Genomic DNA, 9530 nt, shown 5'->3' with positions numbered 1-9530 from the left:
CTTTCCTTTCACTCCTTTTCTATCTCGTATTTTGACTATAGAAAAAAATCTTAGTTTATCACAACTCCAATACATGCATTCCTCTAAAAAACAATCTACGAAGTACATAGAAAAATACCACTTTTAAAAAGGAAACTCTCAAGAGCTTTTATTCCTTCACCCTTTAACAATGGAATCTTCATTTACTTATTCCTTGACTATTGTGGTACTTCGTTGGAAACTATACTAAAAGGTGTTGAGCTCAACTATTGCAACAATAAATTCTATTAAATATGAGATAATGACACTTAAATTATCAACTAGGGGAATTGTAGGCTTATGAAGCATTGCACAATGTTATGTAATCATAATGTGTAGAAATGAGCTGCTAAATGAATTATGTATCATTTTATTTTAGGGAATGACATTAGATAAAGAACCATAAATCTATAGCATGAGTCCTTCAGACATGAAATTTCTAGTGATTACTTGTTATTTCTATAGAACTACTTATCTCATTTAGATTAAACATCATTGTTGAAATTAGATTGTAAATGTTTTAGTATTATAAGAAGGAAATTGAAGTTGTTGGGATAGTTCAAATGTTGGAAGATAATCCTCTTCTACAAGACACTTAATTACACAAAAAATCCCTTTCTAACCATAGGTTTATGGATTACTAACAAAGGAGTACATCATATTAACATAAATAACAAAAATGTTCTAGTGAAAAAAAATAGAAACATTCACAACACAATCTTATATTTTCCATGCACAACAAACTTCCAAGTATAATCACTAGAAACCTATCCAAGTGATGTTGGAAATAAGATTGAGAGGGGGGGTGAATCAATATTATCAGTTCAATAATTTTTCGTTTCCCAAACAGATTTATATATGCTACTTTTGTGAAGTGAACTAGCGTGTACACACTACTATGATTAGAGAAACCAACGTATACCCAAAGAGCTTATGATTTAGTCAATTTATCATGTGTTGATATTTAATTAGTGCATCAGTAACTTATTAAAAAGTGCAGTAAAAATAGAATAAACCATCACACATAAGCAACACACATGAACACAAATATTTAAGGTGGAACTCCAATATGGGGAAAAACCACGTGTTGCTATTGTCTCTGTCTTATTTTAATAGTAGGAAAATTTGTTTACAATCTTGTACTGGTGTAGTCTCATACCAGTACGCAGACACCCACCTCCAGAAGGCTACAACCTTCTCTTTTTTTCCAGCTTCTACTGGAAGGGAGCTGCAACCCCCTAGCTCTTGTACTAGCCAATGTGTTTACTACCATGTAGGCACCGACCTACAAAAGGCTACAACCTTGTCTCTTCTTCTAGGGACCACGTTTCATAAATTTTCAGAATGGATGCTCCTGGTACGCAACCATACACATGAAGGCCTCGTTTCATCAAATTTTCATACTTGACCCATCAGAACTTTCAAACTGCATCAACCAATAATCAGTTAATCTGAACAGTTAGATCACTGTCACCAGAACATTGTGTTGAACCTAGAAACCTGCTTTATCATTCAGAACCAGCTGCAACCTCAAAAATCATGCATCAAAACATATACTCTACTTTACTGAACCCAACATGTGTGTATACGCTACTTCCTTTAATCAAACATGTGCATACCTTCAAAAGCACTGAAACATAAAACTTCTGAATCAACTCTGTACCAACCAGTAATATATTGAACATATATTGTCAATTTATAGATCTTTACACAGGCAATAGCAGAGATCACCCTTCTCACTTATACAATTAATCAATCAGATATCAAACTCCTTATGCATTTAGTTTTACCTTCAGATCCAAGAAGACTTCATTAACAGATAACAGTAAAAAAATAGAACTAATTAGATAGATATATCAGATCTGAAGAATAGGCTTTTCTTTTGTATACGCTAATTGGAAGAGTAGAACCTGCAAGTACATGCGCTTTTACCGAGACAAACCAGTGTATAAATATGAAAATATCAACTCATAACTTCACTGCTATTCCGGACTTCAGACAAACCCAGATCATGACATTTAAAGAATAAAACAGGTGTACATAATCAGATCTAGCCCAACCAATATTAGATCATTTAATGATAATTCATTTTAGGTCTCATGATCCTGATCCAACATTGAATTCAAGGTGCACAAAATATTTTAGATAAAATCACAAACATAGCTCCTGCAAGATAAAATATACTTCAGATAGAAGTATTCCTTAGAAATCCTTTCACTTGCACACCCTGGCCTTATGATCTTCTCCTCCTTATATAGTTTTAGTCCTTTCTCAATACCTTAGAGAAAAACCACTTAGGACCCGTGGTATTCTTGGAAAGGTTCAAATAGTCATTACTCCGCTCAATGTTGTGGGCTAATACCATGGTATTGACCCCTGGTATTGTCTCCTCTTGAATTTCCTTGTTTTTCCAACATATACACGCTTTTATTCTTGTGAAAGTGCGTGTATATGTATACACTCTTTTTGTTCTATGAACCAGCATGTATACATTGTTTTGACTAAGTGGACCTGCGTATACATCTTAAACTGCTTTTCACCATCCTTTACCTTCAACTTCTTCATTCTGATTAGTAGACGTCAGTTCCATATTCCTGTTCTTTTGTACCAATGCCCTATTACATCTGAATGGACCTGTTACACTATGGGTTTCCTTTCATCAAAACTGAACTGACCGGTGAGTGAGTTTCCATCAAGGACAACATTTGTATCATAATTCCAACAAGTGATACCTACCAAAAGAAGAATGGAAAACACCATGTTTATATCTTGAAATAAATTAGAAGAATAAAAGCTTTTTATTTCATAAAAAATATTCAAAATTAGAAATTCTAATATTGACTCTGTCAACTATAGCTATAGGAAAATCCAAACCTATCACTATTTATCTTAGTAAATTTGTATATGTAGATATTTATATGAGGAGAGCCTTGGAACCTGTTGTAGTGGCTGCAAAACCCTCCAAAATTTGGGCCTGCATCGAAATTATAGAGCCTTCCTTGGTTTTTCCCCTTGATGGGCACAAACATTTGGGCACATCCTATGAGCTCTTATCGAGTCTTCACACCTTTTCGCTTGATCGACCACCGGTTGTCTTCTGGCATGTTGATCTGTATGTCATGCTTGCAAGTTTGTTCTGGCATTTTGAATGTTTGTCTTTGTGTGCATGAGTTGTTTTCACTCTGTCGACATCGGTTGCACTCACACACAAAGTTGTAAGCACAAAGTTGGGCTAACTGAGTTACACTGAAGTCCTCTCTGAACACATCTCCATACTTCCTTGTATATTGAAAATAAGCCATCCTTCCACCCTATATCTACTTTCCTTCTCTCTAATTATCCCAAGAATCTCAAGGCAAGCTGTGTCTATTGATTCAACAAAGGATGGACACATTATACAAGTTACAGGAAGAAAGGATGAAAGCAAAAGAAAAAATTTCACTCCACCAGAACCATATCAAGAGATGGTTCGATCAAAAGTCTATAGGGAATGCTAACTTCATTATGGGTAACTTAGTCTTGAATTGGGATAACCCCACGAAGACAAAGGAAAACATACGAAGTTCCAGTCTTTGTGGATTGGTCCATACACGGTTTGTGGAAAACTTGGCCAACACACATATCACTTGCAATCACTTGACGGGAGGATTGAAAACCTTCTTGTCAATGACCAAGATTTAAAATGTTATTTTTAGTGATCTAGGGCAGCGCCCCGCCTATACACATAGCATGCTTAGTGCTGCTCTATTGCTTTTCTATTTTTGTTTTACTGTTTTACTTTGCTGATTTTTCTTTGACTTGCTTTGCTTTGTTTTGGTTGTCTTGTCATTTTGTTTTGTAAATAAGTGTTGTATTATAATATGTTCTGGCTTTTGAATAAGTATGTGGCTGAGTTGAAAGAGTCTTGTGACACTTCAACACTTGGCCAGTCTTATGTCCATCTTCTCTATGCTTGGTTGTAACTTTTGGCTGATGAAGCCTGGACGAAAAATACAATCTGTTTGTAAGGGAAGCTCTAGTCAAACCATGAACCTGTGTCCAAACTAGGAAACCCCATGCTTGTACTCGGTCCTTTTCTCTGTGTTTTCAAGCTTAATTCAATTAGTAGGAACGGAGAAGGGGAAAAATCTAAACGAGCAAACCTAAATCAGAGGTCTTACATACTTCTCTGAAGTAACAATGTCTTGTACTCTCAATAAGTCAGGATCCATATTTCGCCCCAAAAATAAATAAGCACCTATGCACAATCCTCTTTCAAAAAAGTATAAAGGCAAAAGAGGAGAAAGGCTTCCTGCGCAGAGAGTTGAAGTAGGCAACTCCATCGGGGTACTCACTAGGCTCGCTAGCAGTGGAACAATGCTTGTGTTCCTGCGTGACTCTACCGGGGTACTGTCTAGACCTAGTGGAAGCGGTGCAACACCAGAGATGAAAACTTATACTCTGCAAATCTTAAGCTCGCGAACCAAACTATCCTTCCTGATTTTGAAACACTATGATCTAGTTGATAATTTTGCTCTGTTTGACTGTGTCAGTACAAGGTGAACCATGTATGTCCATGGGGTAAGTGGGGAAGCCAAAGTAACCTGAATAATGAATCAATACTTCTGAAAGGCTAAGGCCCTTTGCTACAAATGAACCGAAACAGAGAAGCTGTATTCAACTAGTGTGTCACCAAGTGTTGTAACGGCTGCAACACCCTCCAAAATTTTGGCTTGCATCCAAATTTCAGAGCCTTCCTTGGTTTTTCCCCTTGATGGTTGCAAACATTTGGGCTCATCCCATGAGCTCTTGTCGAGTCTTCACACCTTTTTTCTTGATCAACCACCGGTCATCTTTTGGCATGTTGATCTCTATGTCATGCTTGCGAGTTCTTTCTAGCACTTTTGAAGGTTTTTCTTTGTGTGCATGAGTTGTTTTTTCTCTGTCGACATCAGTCACACTCGCACACAAAGTTGTAAGCAATGTCATGCAAGTGTCGTCACGGTCGTTTGAAGATATATTTCAACTGTTGCATTTGTCACTCTTAACCTTTGAGTCAGTCTCATTGAGCACATGTTGTCTTGTTGGTTTGAGGTGTCTTATCGTCAAGTCGTGCTAAGTGTGTGATCACATTGTCATGTATGCACAAATACACTTACTTTCACACTTAGTCAATTTTCCCAAAAATTTGTCGATCGAACAATGCTCTGTCAACCAAAGCCCATCTCAGTAACCTTGTAATGTTGCCCAGAACTACGTAGAGCTTGAGGTCATCCTTTGGGTAGCCTTAACTACACAATTATGGAGGAGATAGTTGACTGACTCCCAGAACTACATAGAAATTTTCCTAGAACCTGATCCAGTCTGCGCTTCTTGTAAGATCTCCCATCAAGCCTCCTGCTGGTCAGTCGAAAAAGGTGACTTGAGTTGTGACCTAGGGTTGTGCTGATCTCCAAACTGCGTAGAACTTGTCCAGCATGACTGCGTTGCACTTCCTACTGAAACAGCGCAGACATGTGGGACAGACATCTCCTGCCTATCACTACACTATCCCAAAAAATTGTATAGATCTTCTAGGAAGGCTTCCCTACTGGCCTACTCTGCAATCATCCCAGGAATTGCGCATAGTTTTCTATCACCTACCCTTCTTCCTTGCTCCGCAACAAGCCCAGAAACTACGCAGAACTGTCAGGGAGGCTTCCCTACTGACCTACCCTTTTGTCCTGCTCTGCACTCAGCCCAAAAATTGCGTAGCTATGTCTGGTCCCAAATTGTCTCTGGGGATCATGTAATTTTGACCAACAGCTCCTGCAGCCTGATCTTATCCTCCTACGAAAAACTGCACATATTTTTCTACCGGTGCATCCTGCTTCCCGTACTCTCCTCCTCAGATAAACTACACAGATCTGAGTTGGATGACCTGCCCAATGTTCCCCTTGAAAATTGCGTAGATTGGCCCAATAGTTCCTTGACATCCTACCTGGCCCTCCTCCTGGAAACTACGCAATTCTTCCTCCTAGATGAATTTTTCTCTGCAACTATCACTGTTGTACTAAATTTCACAAATCTTCCTCCCAGTGACATATGCACAGTTTTTCCTGATAGTGCTTCAGAGTCTCGCATCCTGGTCCATGTTGTGCTCTACGCAGTTTCAATGCCTTGTCCCTCTCTTGGTCACCTGCACCAAAACAAAAAATAATGCGTCATGTTAGAATAGGATTTTTTTTGTATTTGATGTCATCTTGTCATGAGTGATTGCACGAATAGGTACATCAATGAAACATGGCATGACGAAAAATGGGATGGAAAAGAGGTGCATGCTAGAAGACTTTCTCACAGTCAAACGAACACATGAAGTACATCGAGAAAGTGAGTGAAAGGGACACATTCACATGCACCATCAAGCAAAGACCAAGACCATCAAAGACACCATGCACTTTTCTATTCGAAGGTGAAGACACATTACAACGAGAGCATACCATCACTCATCAACACAACAACTCGACACAAACATCATAGTCGACCAGTACATGTCAATAGTGTCATGTCGATTTTTGTCATAAGTTGTCTCAGCCACATCACTACTATGGGCCATACTTGTTGTAATCAATGTAATGTAAAGTTGAAGTCCAAGAGACCCACATATGAAATTGAAGAGTCATGTAAGGTTGAAAAGTAATAGGAAGTCAAACAGTCATGAGGGAAGTTGAAGAGTCACAAGGGTCAGTTACTCCCCTTACCTATATATACCCCCTCATTGTATGAGCAAAGGAATTTTCACCTTGGCTCCTCTCACATAGCCTTGAGAGTCTATAGTCTATTCTTTGAGGAGCAAGGAGTGGCTCTAATGTCCCACTACTGGGACTAGTGATGTATGGTGTACATAGGTGTCTTAGATTTTGTAAGACTATTCTTTAAATGTTTATAATGCATGTTTGCTTAACCTGTACTAAGATAGTTGAACTTCTTTAGTTATTTTAGTACTCATATTGTTGAAGATGTGTTGTATTTTTTATCATTATTGTCTCGTCCATGTGCAATACTCCGCCAAACATTAGGCAGACCATATTTGCGTTTTCTTGGTTTTAATGACCTTCATCCCTGTGTGGACTGTTAGCTACCTATATCAATAGGTTTCATATTTCATGATTGGCAATGAAAAGGTCCAAATATGCTCTGCTTTGATGATGCAAAGATCACATATTTCCAAGAGAATACAATCTGTGCTTATAGCTTGATGTGGACTCAATTTTGATGGATGGTCCAACAGCCTAATCTGGATCATGCCATGTTTTAAATTTCCAGTTGTAGAATAGAGAAGGAAGTCTGTCCAAACTGTTTAATCTTGGCAGACAAGTAGCTTAGGTAGAGAAAGTAAGGCTCCCAACTGCTTAATCTGGGACCTTGGAAGCAATAAGGGTAGAATTAGATAGAAAATCAAAAGGAAAAAGCCAAAGAAAAGAAAAGGCAAATAAGGGTCTGCAAGCCTAAGTGCACCCTCCAAGAAGAAAACAAAAAATGCTAGGCAAGTAGATGGGTAGGCAGTTGGGGTTGCAGAAATGTCATTTCTTACAAATTGCATGTGTGTTAGCCTTGTTCACAAAGCAAAATCAATGGATTGAGAAGGTGTTCTTCTCCATCAGGTGGCAGCAAAGCAAAGAAGCATGTCTAACCTCCCTTCTTCCCCTTTTCCCATTCATTACTAACATTCCCTCATCAGTGGAGATTCATGAAAGAATTGTGGTTTTATATGGGTTCTTATTCCTTTAAAAGCCACATTTCTTGTCTAAAAATCCTTTCATTCTGATCTGCTCCCTAAGCTAAGTTAGTTTCAAACAAACTTAGTGGTATCTCCCCTCATCCACCCTTTTTCATCCATATTAACCCTAACTCTATTATATAATTCCCCTATGTTACCCTTTCCCTAGTATTATAACACCATGGTGTATAAACCCTAAGCACTGTATAAATATCCCTCCCCTTGGCATTATAGCCATATTTTCTCTACCAGGGATCAAAATGACATCTGATCACTTTGATAAACCTAAGTCTTGCCCCCCTCCCCTCTTCTGAATCCATTTGGCCCATTAAAACCTTCATTTGCTAAGAAAACCTGGAAAAAACCCTTTTTACCTATAACCCGCTTCATTTGCAAATAACACACCAAAAACCCACTTTTTGCACTTATCCAAAGTATCGGCGCATATTATTTTATTTTCAAAATACATTGAAAAACATTACAAACCACCGCATCCCAGAGGTGTCCGCCGAGCACAAATCCCGAAAGAAGTATTATTTTAATCCCGCCCCCCTTCCGTATTGACCGATCACTTCACTGACCCGTCAACCGTCCGATCGAGCGCTTTTGATCGGACGGCCATTATACATATCGGGTTGGGCCCGACGTCCGACATTTAGTACCCGAGAAACTGTCAGAGGGTGACGTCAGGCCCCTGCCACGCGTCGCCCTCACAATTTCTCGGGTTGCCCTCTGACAAAACCATCGCCGTATGGTAGGCGGTCCGAGAAAACCATTACCGTTTTTTCGTTTACCACCAGTTTTGCCATGCCTGCGTCATCACCGCGTCAGGACCACATCACTGCCACCCCGCCGCCGCATCAGCTCCTTCGTCCACCCCCGTGCTGATATGTTCGCCACCTCACTATCCCCATGGACCAATCATAGCTCGCCACATCACCCGATGACGTCATGCTGACGTCATCCGACCTTGACCCCACCTAATGACGTCATGCTGACGTCATCCAAAAAACGCGCCAATATGCCAAAAATCCATATGTTGGCCAATTTTCACGTTTTTTCATACTTTTTGCCAATTCGCTGTTGCTTTCTCTGCATGGTTTTTTTTTTTTCCACGTCCAAACTTGCACCACCTTGCTGAAATCGATTTGGAGACCTCCGACGCGCCATTTCTACATACATTCGTGACCGTTGCTCGCTGTTTACCAGGTATTTACCCTTGTAAATCCTTCATACGCCTAATTTGTCTGTGAATTCCCTCAAAAAAGCTTAAAAGACACCGAAACTTATAAATTGCCGGTAAAATTCCTGTGTCTAGCCCCCATTCGCAATTGTGAGGTCGAAAAGCACCAGCTGAGCCTTGTTTGCCCACATTTTCATAAAAAACCGTACTCTGTTCGCGCAATCGCGAACCAGTCACTCAAACTGTACATACCTGCTAAAAGAGACAGATTGAGACCAGACATTGGTCTTATTTACACTTCAAAGCAGTATTTCAATTGCTGCAGCTGTTCATTTGCCCTTTATTCCTTGAAATTCACACTTCCATTGTAAAGAAACTCCTTCGGGTTGCTCTGATCATTCAGAACTAGTTTACATACAAATCAGAAGCCTTATTAGCTATGGAGACACCAATAGCCCTGAATATCCAGCCTCTGAATGCCCCTCAAAGGGAGATAGCATGGAAAGCCCTGGGAGATGTAGATTATCAGATGTTAGATTGGTTTCCAATGGGTTCCAAGTTCAATATTCACATGCTAAATGAATTGAAAGC

The sequence above is a fragment of the Pinus tabuliformis genome, chromosome 9 (genome assembly GCF_031772625.1).
Source record: "Pinus tabuliformis cultivar Carrire ecotype Pingquan chromosome 9, CPIR1, whole genome shotgun sequence".
Classification (NCBI taxonomy): domain Eukaryota; kingdom Viridiplantae; phylum Streptophyta; class Pinopsida; order Pinales; family Pinaceae; genus Pinus; species Pinus tabuliformis.
This window is presented reverse-complemented; position numbering follows the sequence as displayed.